Source organism: Acanthochromis polyacanthus, chromosome 21, assembly GCF_021347895.1.
Source record: "Acanthochromis polyacanthus isolate Apoly-LR-REF ecotype Palm Island chromosome 21, KAUST_Apoly_ChrSc, whole genome shotgun sequence".
Classification (NCBI taxonomy): Eukaryota; Metazoa; Chordata; class Actinopteri; family Pomacentridae; genus Acanthochromis; species Acanthochromis polyacanthus.
Genome location: NC_067133.1, coordinates 29,949,439 through 29,973,062, shown reverse-complemented (window position 1 = coordinate 29,973,062; position 23,624 = coordinate 29,949,439). Strand labels below are relative to the sequence as shown.

The 23,624-nt window shown below is 40.8% G+C and overlaps 1 protein-coding gene across 6 annotated transcripts in view; it reads left to right on the top strand.

The window, feature by feature from the left end:
- The window catches only part of LOC110965689 (protein phosphatase 1 regulatory subunit 29), a 109,515-nt gene that overhangs the window by 69,079 nt on the left and 16,812 nt on the right, over positions 1-23,624 (top strand). For 2 of the 6 annotated variants that reach the window (XM_051940874.1, XM_051940873.1), the window contains one exon: positions 21,784-21,923. The exons of the other annotated variants lie outside the window; for them this stretch is intronic. The gene's annotated coding sequence lies outside the window, so the exon portion shown is untranslated. The remainder of the gene's footprint in view (positions 1-21,783; positions 21,924-23,624) is intronic. 6 annotated transcript variants of the gene reach the window in all.

Genomic DNA, 23,624 nt, shown 5'->3' with positions numbered 1-23,624 from the left:
AAATGACAAAAGTTGAGGCACTTTTCCGCTGAATTAGGATGAACTGCAGGCGGTGCCGAGCACAGATGATTCTAGTTAGGAGACAGTTTAAAAATGCAACCAAAATAGCCTGTAGTATGTAGGATCGCATCATTTTTGAAAAGCATCTATGGCTCTATGCTTTTGTTATCTTGCACCAAAGACATTTTAAAGCTCTTTCTACTTCTAGCCATGCTCTTTCTGTTTCCATAGAGGTTCAGGACTTTACATTGCTCTGAAAAATGAGCCCACAGTGAGCAAAAATGCCAAAAAAAAAACAAAAAAACAGCCATAAACTACTGTTGTGTCAGGACTTAGATGGGAGATAATAGCATAGTTTTAAAGGCTGTATGTTTTCTCACCCTCACATGAACCACAAAAACCATTAAAAAACACGTTTTCCCGCTCATCTCCGAGGTTTCTTGTAAATGCTGTATGATGGTGAATCGATGTTTGTGTGCCCTGAACTCTCCTTTTTTCTTCTCCACCTCATTTCTTCTCTCTTCATCTTCATTACTTTTTCTCTGCGGCTTTTTCCTTCCCTGCTGTTTGTGTCTTCTGAAAGACTCAAACTGTGAAAGCGAAGCTTGGTTTACGCCCTGAGTGAGGAGTCGAGGCGAAGAAAACAAACATCCCTCTTATCTCTCTCTCCTGACATAATCGAGTCCTTGCCTCTCCTCTTCACTCATTTTTTGCGGGTATACCTCCTCTTTTCATCTAACCTTTTATCCGTTTCCGACTCTTCGGCTTTCATCGCCGCCGTCTCCGGGCTGCAGATGAGGACGGATGTTCTTGACCCCTGGACCGAAAGTTCTTTGTCACTGTCCATGTTTCACACACTCTGTAATTCTTTGTCTGTCTGTGCCACAGACACAGCGACTGTCACTGAGATTTAACAGGCGAGGGAGAGTTTCATAACATCATCTGTCACATTTGCTTTTTTTTATCTGGTGCCCTTTGTTCTCTGCATCAGCTCCACTCCTCTGTTCTCGTGTCCTTGCTTCTCCTCGTTCCCATGCTTCCATTTTTGCCACGATATCATGACGTAAAACTTTAAACATCAGTTGACAGTTGATATGACAATATTTGAACAACATTTTTGCATGTTCTTGTCCCGAGGGTTGAAAACTCGCCATTGTAATGACTTGCTACTATAGTGTGAGTGAAAAGAACCGTGGAGTTAGCAATGCAGCGCGTTCAGGGTTCTGTTATATCCAGGTAGGTTTGCTTTCTAGGTGTGGCTTCAAAAACGTAAAAAATGAAATTTATACAGGGGCTTGTGGACTTACATAACTGTTTTTATGGATTGATATAAGTCAGAATTTCAGCAAAAATATAAACAAAGCCGTGCATCACGATATCTATCAGTCATTCTGAAAAGTCATAAATGCTAATGACTGTCATGCATGTAGGAATCATTTTACGAGAAGATAACAGAACATGTTGCACTGTTTTTTCACCTTAAGCGTTTTATTCTATTTAATTTCACTTCCATGGAGACGGCTTTCCTTTTCTTCCAAGCATCAGAAGAGTCTGACTTACGCTGGGAGCCATAATGAAGGGCACAAAGTTAGTGAATGCAGCACAATCCAAGGTGGAGTACAACCAGAGAATGGAAACAAAGCCTTCTGATAGCGCTGCGTGACGACGTATTCATCCGCTCCGCTCGCCAACTAGTCCAACATAACGATACTTTAGGTCGAGGACATCATGAACTGAGGACCTCTGTAATCATAACGACACTGAAGATATCTGGTATTCCTTTTTGTCTTCTTATTATTTCTTCATGGCTGAAAGACAAGAGGCGGTTTGGATAGATGTCCACAAACACATAAGAAGCTCTGTTGTCTTAAATACCGTTGGCTAAGATGAATAATTAATAGATTAAATGATGTAAACTACCAGTCAAAAGCTTTAGAACACCCCAATTTTTCCAGTTTTTTATTGTAAATTCTGCATGTTAATCTTTCATTCTACTCTGAAATGGAAACTGAACAAAAAAACAAATGAAGTTAAAAAAAAATCTATTTACAGTATAAACCAAAATGTCTTCTTAACTTTGGACTCATCAAAGTGTGTGTGTATATATATATATATATATATATATATATATATATATATATGTAACAGTTGAACACAATTATTCTTTCCACAATGGAAATCAAATATTATTCAGAAAGCTCTTCCAGCTCTGGAGCAGAAGTTCCCATAAATGTGTGGTTCTTGTAGGTTCTTTGGAGTTTCCTCCAGTTTCTGAGGCTTTTAATGGAGAAGAAAACTGGACTCACTGACACCTGGACTTTCTTCCTCTCTGAAGGAAAGACCGACATTTTTTTAATGTTCTGATGGTCGGTCTCTCTTCTATTGTTAATTACCTTTCCTCTCATTTTTGTAGCAACTCACTACTTTCAGCAGTACAATTCTGTTCTAATAATGCTCTGGAGGGTTCCACGGTGAGGTTGGAAGTAATCTAGAAAAGTTGGGACACCTGTAGGATTTGGTAGCTCCAACTTTCAAGGCTTCATCAGCCTCCATTGCTGCAGAACAGCTTTAAGCTGTTAACCCATTTCTGTTCCCTGAAAAAGGTTTTTTCATAGAATTCTGAATTGTACATTGTGTTTCAGTTTTGGGTAATCTTACCTTTTTTTTTTAAACTTCTGGCAGTTCTCCACTTCCCTTTGTACCATTTCGAGCTCTTCATTGGACTTGAACTGCTTGAATTTCAATAGAAAAATGGCATTCTAAAACTTTTGAGCGGCAGTGTAAATGAATGGAAATGGAAAATCATGACAGGAAGATCTCCAGCACTGAACGCCGGCCAAAGCTTTGTTTACAATGAGTCAGATATGTTGGTTTAAGGCGGCCGACCTGCATTCATCAACCACCGTTTATCGAGTAATAAATATTCCAAACGGCTGAAAACAACCTGGCAACATTTATGAATCCCATGAGTCATTAACACCACGCAGGGCATCATGCAGTGATACTACATGTGCCTCACTGAGTGTCACCGAAGGAAACAGGAAGTACCGGGTTCTGGCTCTGCTGTCTGCACCACCAGCAGAGACGACAGAAACCAGCACCCAGGCCAATAATGGACAACCCCTTTGTTCAGCATTGTAAAAAAGGACAAAATAATACTTCTGGTACGAAGACTTGTCAAGAAAATTCTGTTCTACAGCATCAGAGAACAACAGTAATTTCATCCGGTACTCAAAGTAAAGAAGGCTTTAAGTTAAATCTTTACAATTCTACAAATTCATTTATCTTTTATTCAAAGCAACATACATCTGATAGTAGATACAACTTAAACAATAGATGGTGGGATGAGCAGGAAAGCCTCTAAGGCTCGTAACACTGGGATCATTACGGTTCACTGTCTTAGGCACTGAGATGATGGATCTTAACTGAGTCACCCATATGTCATTCTTTTCTCCTTAGTAAAGCCTGCTGGCAAACTGTGACCATCTACCTCCTGCTATGGGTCAGTCGGCCTCAACTGCATCTTCAATTTGACAGATTTGACCTGATTGAGTTGCAAAATCTGGCCTCATCGTTAGTTTCTGAGTTGTCATGTCAATTTTTGCATCATTTTTTTTGCACCAATCTATGAATCAGTGTTTGAAGAGCCATAACTTAAGAAATAATGCAGCTGGAGTCCTGAAATTATTAAGGATCATTGATGTCTATAAATGTGGTCTTCAGTCCTACAAAGACAGTCCTTCCCTCCTCAGGACAACGGAGACCAACAGTCACATGACAAAAAAATCTGGTACTTTTCAGCTGATCTGCAGTCAGTGTGAAGCAGAGACCAGACAAGCATGAAGACAATTTAAAAATGTAGAGCAGGGAATGTTACATCAAAGACATTTTTGAGTTCTAGTCATGGTTGTGCTGTTTTCATAGAGGTGCAGGACTTTAGATTGCAGTGAAAAATCTTCAAATGGTACAGCTGATAATGCAAACCAATAATTTGGTATAATGCAACATGTCGATGTTTCTGTCTAACCTTTGTTTTTCACCCTGAGAGGCTGATTTGTTTTGCTGTGATTCGCATCAATAGGAGCTTTAAAAATACAGATTTTGATGTCAGTCAGAGGCAACTTTATGAGTAAAAACTCATCAAAATTACATTTGTTTTGCATTTATTGCCAACATTTGAGCATGCATTGAGCAGGTATGATGGTGAAACCACTCCAAAAGTGGTCCCAGATGGAAGAGTTATATAATAATGGTTCTGGGCTGAAAGAAAAATCATGATTTTCCAACTCATAGTGCTTCAAAGAATTTTATGAAAAGTGAATCCATAAGCAAAGACTGAAAAGGTCTCTATCTATCTATCTATCTATCTATCTATCTATCTATCTATCTATCTATCTATCTATCTATCTGTCTGTCTGTCTGTCTGTCTGTCTGTCTGTCTGTCTGTCTGTCTGTCTGTCTGTCTGTGTACCTGTTTTGTTTGTCTGCTGTGATGAGGCACTGCCAGCCGTCTGTGGGTCACGCTGACATGTTCGCTGCACCTCGGTGGTATTTTATGCCATTACGTAATTTTTTCATTACCTCCTCTCCTCACTCACTCTACTTCTCCCCCTTCTCTCGTCTCTCCATCTCTGTTCCCCCTGCAGCCAGGCAGTGGCCTAGTTTAGCGGTTGCAGAAGGTTTGTTAGCATCAAAACAATGCTAATGTGGAATCATGTGAGAACACGGGCCGGAACGTAAAACCAGGCGTGCTCCTCTTCCGTGTGCGCGGCTCCGTTTACGTGTTCCGGTGCAGATGTTCAGATGTTCTCACGGGCTGTCTCCGTCTATTGCAGAAGCACGTGCACAAAAACAAGCACACTGCATCACTGCCAGTTTAATAGATTTGGAGCATGTACCATTTTGCTGTGAGGAAAGCACACCTGCTCCCGGACACAGAGCTGCAGATTCGCATGAGGACATTTATGAGAATAATCCATTTACATACATTTAACACCAGCTGCTCATCTTATATTAATGCCTTTATTTCTATTTCTAAGCAATGCACACCTCATCCCAGCAGGGCAGCAGACAGTATGATGGTAGAAAGTATGTTAACCTTTCAGAAGTTTCTCTATTTCTGCACCAATATGACCAAAAACTTCAGATTCCCACGCATAACCCGACCCAGTCAGACAAACGAGACACAAATATTAAAACTGAAAATGCTCCAACATGCATGACCTCTAACTGTTGATCCGTCCTGCACATCTGCTTGAAAAAAATTTGGTCCATTTCTCTGTGCAAAGCAGCTTTACCTCCATGAGCTGTTTCTCCAGAATACCTTCTGGACTGATGAATGTTTTGGACTTTCACTCCAAAACGTTAACTTTCTTCTGTACCAGTTTGTTTGTTTGAGCATCTTGTGTGCTCAGGGTTGTCTTGCTGCATGACCCACTTTCTGTTGACATTCAGTTGGCGGACAGATGTCCTCCCTCATCAATGATGAAAAGCCGTCATGGCCCAGATGCAGCAAACACAGACCATGATGCTGCCTCTGCCGTGCCTCCGCTGTGTTTTCCTTTTCCCAAACATCTCATTTAAACCAACAAAGTTCAGTTTTGGTCTCATCTGTACATATTTTCCAGTGGACCTCTGGCCTGTCTGTTCTTTTTGGAGAGTGTTGTCATTCTCCCGACAACCCTGGTGGTAGAATCATAAATACTAGTGTCAGTCAGGGTGAGAGAGGCCTTCTGTTGCTTCAAGGTTAGAGGTTTCTTTGTGACCTTGCAAACTTTCTGTTACGGTCGTGGACTGACCCTCACATGCAGGGCAATGATGGGCAGGCAGGTGTAAACAATTATAATAAAAATTATAATAATTTATTTACACACTTAGGTATTTATAAAAGAACGGATGGACTAAAACTGTGGCTCCATACTACAGAATGTAGGCTTTAGGATCAGCAGAGCAGAAGGGGCTGGTGGAAAACCACAGCAGAGAAATACAAAAACTGAACCAGAAAATAAACTAACAACATTAGGCCGAACAACAAACAACTGAAGAGTTGCTCACAGAAAACAACACTGTAACAGACGGCAAGGGAACGGGAAGCGAAGTGTAGCAGGCTGGGGTGGTTGTTGGGGGAGAGGGCAGAAGTTTGACAGATGTAGCTGTGGATCCAGGCAGTAGAAGCTAGATATTTAGCTAGCTGTTACTGCTGACCAAGAGGACAAACTGACTGATGGAAAATAATCCAAAGAATGAGTCTGATCCTGATAATATGAGGTAGAGAGAGACATTCAATCAAGGCTGACAATGGATGAAAAGATGGAAAATAGAAGAGAGGACATAGCTTTGCTCTACACATTCTTTAGGAACACTGTTTGATGATGTACACGACAAAAAAACAAAGACAAAAAATGACAGAAACATCGTCAACAAGCTCTGCTAACGTGGTGGGACACGTTCCATTTATAATAATTATTATTTCAAATATTATGTAGATTAAAAAAATGTTCCCACAATTACAAGAGACATCAATGGAAAAAATAAAACCAAAAATGGAAATTTAAATGTGATTTTAACAGTTTTATTAGAGATTCAGTTTGGTCATCAGGGGGTGGGACAAGAGAAAAATGTCATTTTAGGGGAACTCCAGACTTTAGTATTTTAATAATATTTTAAACATTCTTTTCTATTATTCTTTTTAATATTTGGTCTCAGGACAAGAATATTTACACAACAACTGCATGTTTTAATATTTTCTACATGGATTATTTGAAATCTGATGGCTGGAACGTAGAATGTCCTCCAGTACTGGAATGACTCTTAAAGGTTCCTTGCAAACTTTCACATGTCCCGCTCTTAGGCTCTAGAATTTCCTCCATTTGTACACAATTTATCAAAGTGTGAATCTGTGCATTTACAATCCATTATACACTTTCACAAACATGCATTGTGAAGGTCTGGCTTTCATAGATTGATGAACAAAAGTGTTTCGAAGCACCTCCGTAGCTGTTATGGTAATGTGTAAATGTTAGAAAAGGCTGTCATGGCCTCATCATCTTGTCACATCGTCCGTGTTTACGTAGCTTCTTAGGAGTAGCGTATGCATCAGTACATAAGTCACATGGGTCAGAACGTGTCGCTCAGTTGTTGGATTTCAGTTGGCCCATGCTATAATCTGTTGTATAGGATGCCGTCCCGCATGTGGCTGGATGAGAAACCGTCCATCTGAGGCCCCAGACAGTCATCTCCATCTCCGTTATTATTAACCATGACTCATTGCCTGCATTCACTGCTGACTCACTGCTAATAAAATGAATCAATAAACATTGGGAATAAACTAGCACCACTCCTCAATAGTGGTAGTGGTTGGTAAATTAAAAACAGTAATGCTATACGTTTTAGGAATACAGATGTCTTTAGCTTTTAATTTTGGCTGATACTGGAGTGAATGAAGGAAAGAAATGGTGATAATTGGGGAAATGCAGCGATTCGTTCCTTTTTAAAGCAATAAAATGCAACATATTGAGAGTTTGGATGCACGTTGCTGGATTTTTCTTTTTTGTCTTTGCACACAGCCGGGCTAACTCCCTCTGGTTACTGTCTTTGTGCTAAGCTAAGCTATCGAGCTGCACCTTCGAATTCACTGCAAAAACATGAGAGAGGCATCGATCTGCTCGTCTAGCTCTCAGCCAGGAAGTCAGCTCCTCTGAAGGAGAAGAAAAGTAAAAAATAAAATGGGGAAATATTTTTTTTCTTTCATCTATAAAACCCAAAAAGTACAAAAACTTTGAGGCAGCTAATCCTGTCAAGGAAACGACGAACAGAAGGAAAAAAGTTCTGTTTCCTGCAACGCAACAAATTCAGTGCTTAATGCCTGAAGCAAGCTCGGGGTCTCGTAGTATCTGCGTCCCATTCAGAGACTTACAGTACAACAGCTTCACCTCATGCTTTGCATTCGACTAATATTCAGCCGCTGTGGTATTAAAAAATAAATCATTTAAAACAACGGCTAAGAAATACGAGTGTTTGACTGGAGGGGCTTGGTAGTGAAACAGCAGACCGTCATCGCTCCCTGGAGCAGCACGGCGGCACATTAATGTGTAATTATGTGAAAAGAGCAAAGTCAAGTCGGGTTATTCTGTCAAACTCGGCTCATTGTTTATTTAAAGTTAAAAATGTGATTTTAAAGGTCACATTTTAAACATGAATAGTTGCTTAACCCTTAGATGCATCAGAGGTGACGTCGTTTTCTTGCAATATATGTGTCGTTAAAAATGTTTATCATTTCATATTCCAGGTATTCCTCAAATTACATGTCTTTGATATCGTTCCATTTACATTTTTAAGTTACCTTTCACACTTTTAAAGAAATTAGAAGATTTTTATTATTACCCCAAGCTTCCATAAGTGGGTCCAAATCCTGCAAAATGCTGTGGGATGAATCTATGTGTCAAGAATATTTAGAAAAAATAAAAATCAGTAAAGTGTTTCTAAGAGAACCAAAGAGGATATCACACCAAGTATCGATTTGATTGAGATTCATTTTAATTAACTGCACCTTCCATGAAGTAGCAGGACAGATGGAAGCGTTTTCTTCCATTTTTAAGAAGATATTCTCACTTAAAGGAAAAGGTTTTAAAAAATTATGCACTTAAATATCTAATTTCCATGGATAGTTTGTCGTGGTAATAAAGCCTGCAGCTGAGTTTACTAAAAGAAGTGAAGGTGAAATGCAGCTTTAACGTTCTATTCATCTATTGAGTGTTTATTATATTAACCTTTAGATGCATCAGAGGTGATGTTTTCTTTTAATATCTTTTTGCTGAGTTCCATTTCACATTGCAGTTGTTCCTCACAAAACATGTTTGTGATGTCATTCAGATGAAATTCTTAAGTTGCTTTTTATACTTTTGAAGAAATGATCAGATTTGCAGAATCTCATGGAAACCTGTGATTCTTATCAACTGTGGCTGTCAGGAATAGATTTACTGTTCCATTTACACACACTATGTCAGAAATGTCATCGATCAGGTGGATTATTATAGATGGAGAGCAGCAGCAGCTGGAGGGAAAGAAAATGGATACTGACTTTCTTCCATTGATGTTCTGTGTAATATTCTTCTTTTTCAATCATTGAAATGTTCAAAATCTGTTATAAAATGAAAAATAAGCACATTTTGAACATGAAATCAATCTTGTGTGGACAAAAATAGAATAAAAACTATAATATAAATGATTATTCTAAACCACAATGACTAAAATCACTAAAAACACTTTGATTCTTATGCGGTTCATATCTTATTATTTTTGTAGGATCTGATCACTGGAGCATCTGAGGGTTAATGTTTGTAATTCAGCTGTTGTGGACAAGAACCTCATTAAACCTAACCAATCCACCGTAACGGGACTGTTTGGATCAAACTTTGCTCTGTTCTGATCTTTTTTCCTGTATTTTAATCGTACAGAGCTGGAAACTGGCCATAAAGCTGCCTTAAACTTTCCACTTTTAATGAACAAACTGCAGCTTATCTGCACAAATTAACACATGCATGCATAGATATGTGATGATACACATGTAAAAGCACTAAAACGGGATGTACAATGTGTGCAGTGGTAATTAAGGTGAGCTGAAGGTACATATAGACATTCAGAGATGCTTTCCTTATGAAGCTGTTTTAACTTACAGATCTCTGCTTTTGTTTCCTTTATTCTCATATCTGCCTCTGCAGCACCTTCCACCAGCCTCCCTCTTTATTGTGTGAAGGTTCAGATATCTCTCTGCAGCTATCTCTGAATTCTGCATACGACAGTTAATATGCTTATTATTCGGGCAGATTAGTGTTCCCAGCAGAATCCGTGTCGCAGCTCAGATTACTTCAGACTCCAGCCTCTCTATTCCAGCAGATAGAACTATGTGACGACTGCAGTAATTGTGCAGCTCCTCTTTGCGGGTGTCTCTGACTAAAGCATGCATGGCTGATCAGAGGGGCACGTCGGGGAGAAGGTTTGTAAGATAAGAAAGGGAGACATTGGCACATTCTGCCTCTCCGTTTAAATAGAACATGAACTCAAGCCACAGTGTGAACTCAGTGAAGGTATTCATTCGATTTCAGAGCTCACAGAGAGCATCCAATTTCCAAAACTTCCAACTTTGTCAAAGTTCGTGCAACATTTTCAACCCACAGAGCTAAATGAGTCAGCCCAGACATTCACATCTGCAGAGTGGTGCATGAGGAATGGGTCCAGAAAATGTTTGATTTATTCGCTTTAAACTGGATTATTCGTCTGACTTGTGTTTGTAACACTGTGGTTTATGTCTGGGCTTTCTAAAGAAATTTCTAAACACTGAAAGACACGATCAGGTGTCAAGAACCTCCATGACTCCTTCATGGATGTGGACGCCACTACACACGTCTTATCCTTCAGAGTTTACCTAATTTGACAGACACATCCCGTTGGATTCTTATGTCTGCCAGATTAAACATTTTCAGAAAAAAAGCAACAACACACAAAAAAAACCTTTTCATTTATGTTTTTGCTCCTGTCACATTTTTCCTCACCTTGGGCTAATTCTTTACTCCAGCATAAAAGCCTGCAGCTCTATAGATTTACTACTATTTAATTAAAAACTCATTAACTAGTCATTTTAATTTGTTGCCATACTTTTACCTTCTCTGCTCTATGAAACTTTGAGCTACATTCAGCTGTAAAGTCCCTGATTTTTCATCACGTTGATGTTGGCTTCAGAATTTTTTATATTTTACAGAATCAGGTTTGAGCATTTAGTTAATCTTTGGAGATTTTTTAAATGAGACATGTAGAATAAAGGATTTGGATGAAATATCGTGATTTTACAGACCCGTAAGTCGCACATTATCACCTCAACGACCAGTAAAAAGCTCTCTGTATTTACAGTTTCTGGCTTTGATAAATGTTGTCGATTTGGCAATAATAAAAATGATTATGCCCTTCAAACTCACTGGAGTGTTCTGGTTTAGTGACACTCTTGGTGACCTTTTTGTTACCTCTTAGGCAGAATAATTCTCACTCTTCTTAGATTCAAACCTAATCGTCCATTTTCAAAACTACAGGTCCTGTCCTTGGCTGTGGAGATCTGAGGTACAAACCGGATGAGTTCAGCCTCCACAGATCAGCAGTTTATCACAGGGAAGGCTAAACTAATCGCAGTAGCAGTAACACGTTATGCATGGAAGTGCAGCTTCACTCCACCTTTATTGGATCTGTGTTGGAAAAATGATGGCCGAGTCTGTCTCAAAGTTGTGAGAAAAGCTTCTAAAAGACTTGAACATGATCATGAAGCAGCTTTTTATAATAATAATAATAATAATAATCTTTATTTATATAGCATTTTTCATACAGCAGTTGTAGCACAAAGTGCTTTACAAACAGACAAATAATTAAAATAAGATGAAAGAAATTATGACTGCTGAATCACTGCTAGCACCTTCATCCTTTATTCCTTCTCTAAATCTCTGTCCCATCTCCGCCACTTATTATTTTCTTTTCACTCTTTTCATGCATCAGTCTCTCCTCTGCTCTCCTTCATTTCTGTCGTCTCTTTTCTCCATCTAAAAGCCTTTTTTAGCTTTAGCTGTCTCCGTCTGGTCCTTGTATCTGAAGCCCCATCCACACGAAGACGAAACGAGGTCTAAACTCATCAGTTTCTTGCCAAATCTGCGTATCATCCACACGAAGACGGCGTTTTGGGGGTCTGTAAATGATCATTTTTGAAAACGGGTTCCAGAGTGGAAAGATTTTGAAACACCGTTTACGCAGCTCCGTGTGTACGGGCGATCCGCTGGTTTTCAGTTTCGTATCTTCATTGACACGCATGCGCCACACGCGGCCACGACAACAACAATGGCGGCGTACAGTGTAGCAAATGCGCTGATGAAGCTCTCTGTTTACAACTTTTGCCACAAGTGTGCATGCCCACAGTTTTTTTCTTCTGTTTGCGTGTTTCCGTCATATTGTTACAGCGCCCCTAGAGGTCTGGCATGTGTTTTACAGCGTTTCCATGCGTATCGAGTGCATTCGTGTAGACGCATGCATTTTCTGAGACGCCTTCGTGTTTACAGCGATCGTTTTTGAAACTGTTCAGCGTTTCGTCTTCATGTGGACGGGGCCTGAATCTTTCCATGCTACCTCCTCACCGGCTCCTCTGAGATCAACAAGTGAAGTCGCTTTAGCACCTCCAGCGTTAATCCTCGGTTGCTATGGCAGCACTTGGGTAGGCCTGAGGATAATGGAAGCGTCAATAGCGGCCAATGTCTTGTGCTTTGAGCGAGCAGCGCGCTTCCACTTGTGGTTTCGTGTGTCAGAAGGCGTTTTTATTAAACCTGGAGCTGCCTCCATGACGTATACACGCGTGTTTGTGTGTTCAGAGCGGCGTTCGTACAACATTACAGCGGCTCTGCCACGGTCACGTGAGCAAACAGGAATCCATTAAGTTTCTGCACATGAAAAACCTGCAGGATATTAAAGCCAGAGGAAAATGAAGAGACCCTCTGACCTTTAAGTGTTTGATGCCTGGATTCTGTGAAGGAAAAACTGAGGTATGATACCACAGAGAAGCATGTTAGAAACAGCCGGAAAGCTGTGGGGTTAATGAGAATCAACAGAAACTCTAAAGAAAATCTAAAGAAGTGCTTTAACTGTTGCTGAATTAGTGCTACTTAATCACCACTGACTGACTGATTGACTACCCAGATTATTGTGGATAAAACCTTGCAGCTACAGATGTTTTCTGATCACAGTTTCTGTTCGTTTTCACTCAATACATATTGGAAAATCGCATTTTTTGTTTAGTTTTTTTCTTCAGTGAACATGACTGTTTAGTGTTTATCAAACTACTAATCCTGGTTTTTAATGCAAAAGCGTACACCAGAGGACACTGTCTCCATTTGGAAGTGTAATTAACACCAGGCAGACGATTTACACTCTGGGATTAAAGTTATTGATCAGCCACATTGAAATGACCTGAACTAAGAATCCTGTCTGATTGCAGCTTTTTTTTTTTCCACAGTCATTTCCATTTGATCTCTTGAGCTGTAATTTCAATTCCACAGTTAGCTGTTGTTTAATTTGCTGATCCAAAACTTGATGAAAGAAATGTTTCCAACCTGTGGCCACACGGAGCTGACTGATGTAAACTAATAAGGAAGTTTAACTGATGCTGGAATATGACAGCTTGATCGGCCGAAAACTGAAATTAATACTGTCTCCGGCTGTCGTGTCGTTTTTCTTCTGATCCATCTTGAAGGTTTTGTTTTGATCGTCTGACTGCTTTCTGAGATCTCATGTCTAAACATTTCTCACAGGCAGCTCATGTCAGAACATTTCAGACGCGAAGCAGACGGAGCCCATCATCTGTTGGAGGGAATGGGGCTTTAAACGAGGAGCTGGTTCTGTTACCAGGGCAACGCCGGGGCAGCAGAGGATGATTACTTTTCGAGATGTGGATCCTTGTCGATAATGCGTTTCAGTGTTGAACTCGCTGACCTTCCACACCTGCTGCAGCTGAGTTTATGTGAGCTGTCAGTCATTTTTCTGACCAGAAGTTTTGTGACTTTTAACCTTCACATTGGAGGACTTGAATCTGTACCAGACCAGCTAAAATCTCGCCTCTCTGACATTTAAGGAGGTGCAGTTCTTGAGAGTCAGCAAGAACATTTTGGAAGACCTTAACTCGCTCTAATCCACACTACTAAGATATGCAAAGGTACTGCAGGGAGCATTTTTTATCATTTTCTGCCACATTTTCTGCACTCGATGGCACTATGTCCCATGCTGCAATCTGTGACATTTCACTGACCTCAATCAGTGAGTTTTTCTCTTTGTAGTTCACTTCATCCGGTCTCTATTTTCCCTTGCCCCACGTCCAAGTCACATGTCCTGCCTCTCTCTGCTGCTATTCCCCAGATCCTTGCCTAGCTTCCAGCAAAAGACAGTCTTCTTCTTGCCACACGGTTGCAACACTTGAGCTTCAACATCAGTCTGCGCGAATGGGCACAATTTATTACTGGACCGTGGACCAGTAAACAGTCATTTTTTACTGGACCGAAACAGTTTTTACTGGACCGAATATTTTATGCACAAATGTACCAAAAGTTAATGTATAATTTAATTTTAATAATTGTTATACAAATTTACTACTTTATTAATTATGTCCCAGATACAACACGACACCATGGGCGAAGAGAAATTACCGCTTTTATATAGAATAAACCATACAAAGTTAACCATTGGATAAAGAAAAGCACTCATTTGAGATCAAAACATAAATCATGTACTCAGCCATGCTAGAAGTATAAATCACAGAGCAATGTGGCTGGGTCAAGCAGAGCGACCTTGTAGAAGCGAAATGAGGTGTGGTTTATTTATTTTCTGTTTATATCATGTGTTTTTATCGCGTGATATCGCTGTTCACACGAGAGCCTCTCTGAGGAGCAGCCCTCCCCATCCGGACGGCGCGCCGCTGCGCTGCGCTTGCTGTGTGTTTTGACTTTCGGAGCAAGACAGCGGCGCTTCATTCTGTTGCGCGGCGCGATCACATTATGTGGAACTTCGGGGTTACAGGAAAAAATTACACCGGACATGAGACCAGTAATGTAGTAAGTTTTACCGGACTTTTGGTACACAAATCGGATTTGACCGATGATCCGACGTCGTTGGCGCACACTGTTCAACATGCATCCATCTGGCTTTGGCCCAAGCTCTGTGTGGCGCTACGCTGGTTCCTGCTGCTTACTGTCTGAGGAGCCACGTCCCTCTGGCCCTCTGCCCGGTCATCTGGGAGGGCAGGAGGAGGAAAGTGTGTCACTAGTGGTGCCGTCGTGGTCACTAGGAGGGCTGAGGTGCTCTGCTCCATTTAGCCCCGGACCTCCAGGCCTCTCCGTCACGCTTCACCGCTTCTTCCTGTGAGGCATGGAAGAAATGGATATGATGTCATGCATGCGCAGCGACAGATGACAGCGGTCTAAACGACGCACGCTGACAGACAGACAGAGATGCAGAGAAGGTCAGAAAGGACGCAAAAAAGTGAGGCGGGCATGAAAGAAGGAGAAAGTTGAAAAGATGTGGAGGAGTACGTGACGATGAGCGATGAATTATAGATCAAACCTGAGAGAGGTAGTTAGAACACTCCAACTATCCTTTCCCTCCTTTCTGTGGAGCTACTTCACTCTGTAAAGTTGTTGTGTGTTTTTTTCTCGCCGCCTGGATCCTCCTCATAATAATGCATCCGAGGTGATTTGTGTTTCGGCATCTGTGACTTTGTCTCTGTTCTTTGTGAATAAGGAGATTGTGGAGGAACCGCAGATCAAACGCAGCCTCTCATTGGCTCTGTCTCGGCTGTCTCTCACGCTGCCCTCTCTCTCGCTTCTTCTCATCTTCCTAATTTATTTATATCTTCCTACATTTTCTGTGTCCTACTTGAGCAACAAAAAAGCTGCTGAAGACGTGGGATTGAAGAGGAGACGATCCAATTCATGCAGCTTATGTATCTGCAAAGTGTTAAAAAATGTAAGCAGAGACATATTGCACATGAAGGTGCACACTTAGAGAAACAAATGCGTGTCTTTAAAGGCCGGCAGGAGTGAACAAGCAACATTTTGCTCAGCGATGCTTTACAAAGTAGTACCGCTGCTTTTAGCAGGTTCCTCTTCTGGCCACTGAGAAATCATCTGTTCCACTCAGACGTACACATGGCGAAGCTCTCAGAGGAGCCTCATCCGTCTGTAGTTGTGTTTGTCTCATCCCTAAGCCCCGTGTGAAGTGGAGAGGAAAGAGTGTTTTGCTCACAGCCCCAACCTCTCCACACTACACTGACTGTACTCCAGGGAAATGGCGTGGACAGCAGGGAAGTGTAACAGCAGAGAAGGCTGATGGCGAAGACAGCGATATTGGGTGAGGTGAGAAAGAGACGCACAGAAAGAAATTAGGAGACAGGAAGAAATGTTAGGCTTGTTGAGGGATTAGAGGAGTTAGGAGACGAAAAGGGGTGCAGGAAGACCGGGAGTGGGAGACTAAAAAAACTGAACCTTGGAGGAGAATGATAAAGAGGAAAAGCTGGAAAACACAGAACAAAGAGAGATTATGGTCCGTCGGGTTGTTTGTGATGAAATGTGCTGGGGGTAAACAGACACACTTACACAACACGCATTCAGATCTTTCCAGCATCATACATGTCCTGATGGAGTTCCACATCCACTGTGGGCATGCATGGCTGTGAATCTGTGCATGAGGAGCTGAAGATGAATCTTTTGGAAAAGCGAAGCGTTGAGCAGCTTGTTGATGCTGTGGCTGCAGACGCTGAATAGCAGGGTTTGGGTGAAAAGGTTGACAGACAGCTAAAACACATCGTATTCTTCTTCTGTCTCACAAATCTCTGAAGCATCCGCTAAACCCTCATCAGGCCACTTTGGAATAACAGCAGCTATAATGACAAGAGAGAGCAACAAATCACTGGAAATAAAAACTAGAAATAAAAACTAGAAATAAAAACTAGAAAGCACTCAGCACTCCATCAAGGCTGCTGAGTTGTATCATTTCTGACTGATGAAATCTGTAATGAAAAATGACCTTGTGCTGAGCACAGGCTTGTGTTCTGCATGTGTACGTTATGTACGGATACCGAATCATGTGACCTAAATATGTAGCGGGCGGCTCAGAAACACCCCCACAGTTTAATCAGTTGTTCCTTGGATCATTTCTGATGGATAAGTCCTGATAAGTCCTCAGAGGTGGATTTGTAGTAGGATCACAATCAGCTGATGTAGTGTTCACTGGTTGTCATGGTTACAGTGATGCCGTGCCACTATCTGGCAATGATACAGAAATCTTTAACAAATCTTCACATTTGTCCAAAATTTTTAGAAATTTGTCCAGAACTTGCTCAAAAAATCCTCTTCTCCAGTTCACAATCTGTCCAAAATGAGTTAAACATCTAGGATGGCTTAGAAGGGTTCCAAAAATGACTAAAACAATAAAAACACGTCCAAAATGACTCAAATTTGACCTCATAAAATAAATGTGTTCTCTAAATGTTGTTAAAACTTGTAAAAAGTGACCTGAAATGTGTGCAAAATTAGTAGAAATTACTCAAATTTGTCCAGAACTTGCTCAAAAAAATCCTCCTTGACTGTCAAAGCCAGTCCATAATCAGTTAATCGTCTAGGATGGCTGAGGAGGGTTAAAAAAATACTAAAAATGATGAGTCCAAGTGACTTTAAAATGTCTTCATACTATTAAAATTTGGTCTTTATGTCATTTCCGACCTTCCCTGGAAATTTCATCCAAATCCGTTAGTCTGTTTTTGAGTAATGCTGCTAACAGACAGACAGACAGACAGACAGACACCGATCATCCCGACTCATTTAAATGTCATGACGTCAGCCTGTGGACACTCAGATGTTTGTTTTCTTCATTCAGACTTTACTTGAATGAAGGGAAACTATGAGGTTGGCCTTAGAATGAAAACAAACTAAGAATAGGTTTATTTTTAATAACTGTTTGTTACGCTTGCTTCAGATCAGCTCTTGAACTGAAGTACCTCCGCTTTCAATCAATCCTTTATGTCTGTCCGAGGTCTTCTGACTCACCGTGTGTTCAATCCAATCAGTTCACTTTGCAGCATCGTGATGAAAATACAGAAAAACTTACCCGTCAATATCGAAAACATACTGAGCAGAAAATCTCATTTCATTGTGTGTCATGCACTATTCCATTTATCTGCTTTATCTCTTAGAACAAGTCAGGAAACGATCCCAGTTTGGACATAAACATCCCACTACAGTCAGTCAGAAGAGATTCATGCTGGAAATATTTGCTGCTCACAGCCAGAAATCTCTTCACCTGCCAGAATAATTACTAGACTACTGGCAAGGATCAACAGGCGCTGCAACTTAAACAGATATTTTATTGTCATTTCGTCGATGGGACTGTCAGACCTCATTGGATGCCCTTCAGAGAGCCTGGCAGGACATCGGAGCTGCTAAGTGATTTCCAATATTTAGCTTCACTCGCTTCACAACAGGTGTTTCTGCTCCTGCGTCTCCTTTTATTTATTTATTTCTCAGTTACAATTTTATCCCCGCTCCGGTTTTTGTGTTTTTGTTATTTCTAAATGGAAAACCAGCGAGAATAAAGCTGCTGTGGTCACCAGCACCAGAGGAAATGTCACGGAACACCGACAAATAAGAATTCACCATATAGAACTAGCAGATGATTGTGTTTTAGAACTGGGGAACATTTGGGATTCAAAATGTTTAAAAAATAAACTTTCTCTTCTCCAGTGTTCTGCTCCATATTAATCAATAATAGGTATTGATTGGCTCAGCTTCCACATCAATGGTAGCATTTTTATTCCATGTTTTCTGTGCTGTTTGCTAACCCTACTCTAATCACAGTAACAGGGTTGCTAATCCATGCTAATGTGATCTTTTTCTCAGCAGTAGAAGCTAGATATTTAGCTAGCTGTTACTGCTGACCAAGAGGACAAACTGACTGATGGAAAACAGTCCAAAGAATGAGTCTGATCCTGATAATATGAGGTAGAGAGAGACATTCAATCAAGGCTGACAATGGATGAAAAGATGGAAAATAGAAGAGAGGACACAGCTTTGCTCTACACATTCTTTAGGACAACTGTTTGATGATGGAAACGACAAAAACAAGACATAAACAACAGAAATTAGACACAAAACGACAAAAACAAGACACAAAATGACCAAAACGAAACAGAAAAGGACAAAAATGTCATCAACAGGTTATGCTAACATGCTAACATTTTTGTTGAAAAAAAATGTTCCCACAATTACAGAGACATGAATGAACAAAATAAAACCAACACAAGGACATTTAAGTTTGATTCTGTTTTATTAGAGATTCAGTTTGGTCATCAGGGGGTGGGACAAGAGAAAAATGTCATTTTAAGGGAACTCCAGACTTATTAGGTATTTTAAAATATTTTGACACATTCTTTTCTTCTATTTTTTTAGATTCAGTCTCAGGACAAGAATATCATGACTACTGCATGTTTTAGTATTTTCTACATGGATTATTTGATATTTGATGGACGTAAAATATCCTCCAGTTCTGGAATACTCGACATGAAGCCTCCCATCAGCAGCTGAACACTCCCACTGCATTATTATTCCAAAGCGCTCCATAAATGAATATTGTCTTCATTTAATCAGTGATCATTGATGATTATTTCTACTCCTGCGTCACCAAAGTTGGATTTGTGATTTCGTTTAAACCCGCAGAGCTCCTCTTGGCTCTCAGAACGCACCTAGAAGGCAGAAGGTCCTTGTCTGATTGTGTAATGAGCTGCTGCCTGAGTAAATCAAAGCTAATTACACACAGATTGTGAGCACAAATTGAATGAAAGGCGCAGTGCAAATTTACCCAGCGTTTTCACGTGGGTAAATGTGCGTCTGTTTGTTTCAACATGTCAGCTCGGAGAGCACATGTAATCCACAGGTGACACGATTCAGAATGACAGCATTATATGCAGCCAGATGCACAAGGGGTCACAGCAAATGAATTTACATTTGGACTGACAGTGGCCCGGCTCCAAGAGTCATGCTGGTAATAGTGCAGAAGAGATGTGGAGGCTCTCCAATCCCAACACCTGTCACAGCCAATGTTCACTGGATGCTATTCAGGGAGGAGAGTTTCATCATCGCGGCTAATGAAGCGGACCGGATGCGCTGATTCCATGCAAATGCCAACAACATCCCATTCTCTTAGCGTTGGCTTTTAATTGGTAGTGTCAATCATAAGTGCATTTCCACGGCAACAGCAGGGATCAATGCGCTTGTGCAGCGAGTAACCCAGATCTGTATCTGGAGAGGGAACGTGGCTGATGGAGTGTGATACAGAGTGTGTCTGAGTGCGATTACATTTACAAAGTAGGCGCTGAAGATGCCAATTCAAAAACTTTGCTCCAAAGATGAGCACAAACTGCTCCAGAATATGTTGGTTAAAGGGAATACAGAGGGTCCTGGACTTATGTTGGAGCTCCGTTCCTACAGATCAGTGTAAGTCAGTTTTCACTGTGAGTCGGAACTCCAGCGACAATATAAACAAAGCTGTTCCATGCATCACGAAATCGATCAGTTCTTTGGAAAAGTCATGATTACCGACGACTTTATGCGTGTATGAATCATTCTGCAAGAAGATAACAGAATGTGTTGCACTGTTTTTACAGTTTGAGCGTTATATTCTATCTAATTTCACTTCCGTGGAGACGACTTTCCTTTTCTTTGAAGCATCAGAAGAGTGGGAGCCATCATGAAGGGCAAAATGTTAGAATGTAGCACAATCCAAAGTGGCGTACAACTGGAGAATGGAAACAAAGCCGTCTGATAGCACAGCATGATGACGAATTCATCCACTCCACTCACCAACTAGTTCCACGTAGCCAGTTCTGATGTAACGATGAAACGCTGTAAGTCGAGGACGCCGTAAACCGAGGACCCCTGCATACAGAATTTACTACATATTTCACAACAGTCATTGAGGTTTTGTTTCAATGTTCTGGCCAGATTTTTAAACTGTCAGAAAAGCACACAATGAAATGTCTGTACGTACCTTTGGCCGCTAGACAGATTAAAAGGTTCTCTTCAGTCATTGATTTAAATCTGCAAACTAAACATATGTGCATATTTACTCTATTTTTCGCTTTAAAATAATCTCTTCCTGCCTTGAAATAGCTCAGATATAACTCTACACTGGTGCTTCCTCTACACCAGGGGTCAACAACCCGCAGCTCCGGAGCCGCATGCGGCTCTTTCATCCCTCTGTTGTGGCTCCCTGTAACTTTGGAAAATAAATAATCAGCAGGCTATTTAATTAAAATTTCTTCTATTTTAGATTGTTGATTTTTAATAATTTAATTCTAAATTTTAAGATTATGGTGATCTTGTAACATCAAAATAAAATGTCTTAATTTTTGTCTGTCAAAATATGCGTCCCAGCCGTCAATCTCCGACACTCGCTGCCTGTGTGTATTTATTTGGAGTGCTGTTGATCTTTGGATCCCAGTGTTTCCTCTGCATTCATTCAGCAGCAGCGGGCCTCCATTCCTAAATCCTAGCCGTCGCTCCTTCAAATTTCTTTCTTTTTTTTATTGTCGCAAATACACCACTGCCGCACGTCTCCGCCTTCACAGCAGAGTCCTGCATAGTGTCGGGTACTCGTGAGTACTAAGGTAAACTACGGATAAATGTCTTGCTCAGATCTACTCTTTGATGTGTCAGGTTCATACCACGTTACTCGTGAGAGCACTGCTCGATGTGATGTCCAGCATCCAGGCAGCAGGTCAGAGAGTCAGAGGAGTGTCGTCTTGGAAAATAGGGCAGCGACTTACCGGAGAAAAGTTATTAGCTTAAGATAAATAGATTTTACAAGTTAAATAGACGTTGGCAAAATATTGATTTCCAGCTAACATTACGTAACATATGAGGTCCAGGAGCAAAAATGACATTAACCAAGTAAGATAAATATTAGTGGAAGGACACAATTTAAAAAATGAATCTATCTAATTAGAGGCTTTGTAATTAATCACGACTGATTAACAAGGGCATAGAGGTAAAAAAGCGATAAATGCAGTGTTGTCTTCATTTTAAATGCCAAAAGGATTTTGCGGCTCCTGGTGTTTTCTTTTCTGTGGGAAACGGGTCGAAATGGCTCTTTGAGTGTTAAAGGTTGCAGACCCCTGCTCTGGAATCTTTCCTCACCTTTTACTCCATCCATCCCTCTCTGCAGCTCCATCGCACCAGCTCACCTAAGACTCCATTCAAACACTGGAAAACTGTTCAACTCCACAGAACGACACGCTGCAGAAAGCTGAAATACTGCAGTCATTCATTCATTCATATTAGAACCACAACAACAACCATTTGAAGGTGAGCTGACGGGATTAGTTCCTTCGATTTTAAACCTTGAAAGTCTCGTTCTTGTTTCTTTTTTAACCCTTTGATGCATTTTTATCTTTGTAATGAAATGTTGTTTCATTTCATTTCAGAATGTTCAAAATCTGTTATAACGTGAAAAATAAACTTATTTCAAACATGAAATCATTCTTGTGTGGACAAAAATATAATGCAAACAATAATGCAGATGATTATTCTGAACCAAAATGACAAAAAATGGAATGAAAACACATTGATTCCTGTATGGGTGATTTGGAGCCACTGATGGAGGAGAGTAGGGTCCAATCACTGGAGCATCTGAGGGTTTTAAAGCTTTGTGATGGTTACTGACTTCTTATTTGTCTGGTGACACGTCTTCCAGCGTGTAAACCCTCCATGTGGACGTTAGCGCGGTCACTAACTTCATTTTTACCAGAATCAGTCCAAATAAAAATGCTCTTCTTCTGCACACTTTGAATTCTTTCATTTGTGTGAATTAAAGAGAGTTTCACCGTAAAACACCAGATAATGACCTGAATAATCAAACTTTTCTGCTTCTAGTTATTGTTCTCAACACTTTCATTCTTCCATTAGTACAGCTGAGAGTTTGCTCATTAAATTTTTGAACAGACACAGAATATTATCAGACTTCCCTGAAACAAATCACCCACAGGGATAACGCAGCATGTAACACTCAGTCAAGATAACAATTGGTGGTGCTGGTTGTATTTTGTGACTCATATTTTCAGCTGAAACAGTAACTAAAACGTGAAGTGTTTGTTGGATTTTATTCCTGGACTGCTTTAGTTTCCAGCTAGCAGCCAGCCATTCATTTGTAAGAGGAGGCTTTGTGGATTTGTGTTTCCAGACGTACAGTATTTTAGATGAAAGTAGGGCAGACACCTACAGGTTCCCTTTCACCACCTGTTCACCTGCTCACATCTGAACCGTTTCTGCTGCTCTGACCTACATGTCAAACGTAGAGCGAAGCAGGAAGCTGTCCCGTCCGTTTAGCTGCTCTTCACCGTGTCATCAGGAATATCTGCCTCGTGCATGTGTGAGATGGTTTAAAAATACGTTCTCTCATAAGTGTGTGCTGCGTATTCATAGCTAGGAATGGACGGTGCTGTGAGTCATGTATTTCCCTATGAGACAGGTGTTCTGCATGTCCCACATTCCTAATTATGTAATCATATCCCTGAACACATGCAGACGTACCGTGTTCCCTGCCTCCCCACGGCTCTCGCTATGTAGAGCGCTGAATGAGATCACGTCTCATGTGGAGGGGAGAAACCTCAGACGGAAGACAATCAATGGAGAGGGAGCGTCCCCCAACGAGGAGGCGACATTTATCCCACCAGGGAGCGGCGGAACAAACGAGCAGGAGAATGTGTTGCACGTAATGCATGCAGATATGAGGACACCGAGGTGGAAATTACCCACAAAGATGATCGTAAATTGTCTTGCTATGATTGCAGACCTAATTCGTGGCAGATTTTTAGGGCTTCTAATGCTGGTTTAGAAGGAGAACGGAGGTGATTGGTGCTCACTGGAGCATTCAGGGTGGAGAAAGCTGCAGAATCCCAGAGCTGGTGTTGGTGGATTATAATGTAATAGTGAGTGTTTTTGCCCCTAAACATATTCTAAGTTGTTTGTAACTGTCTCATAGACGAGTTAAAGAACTTCTAAAGACAG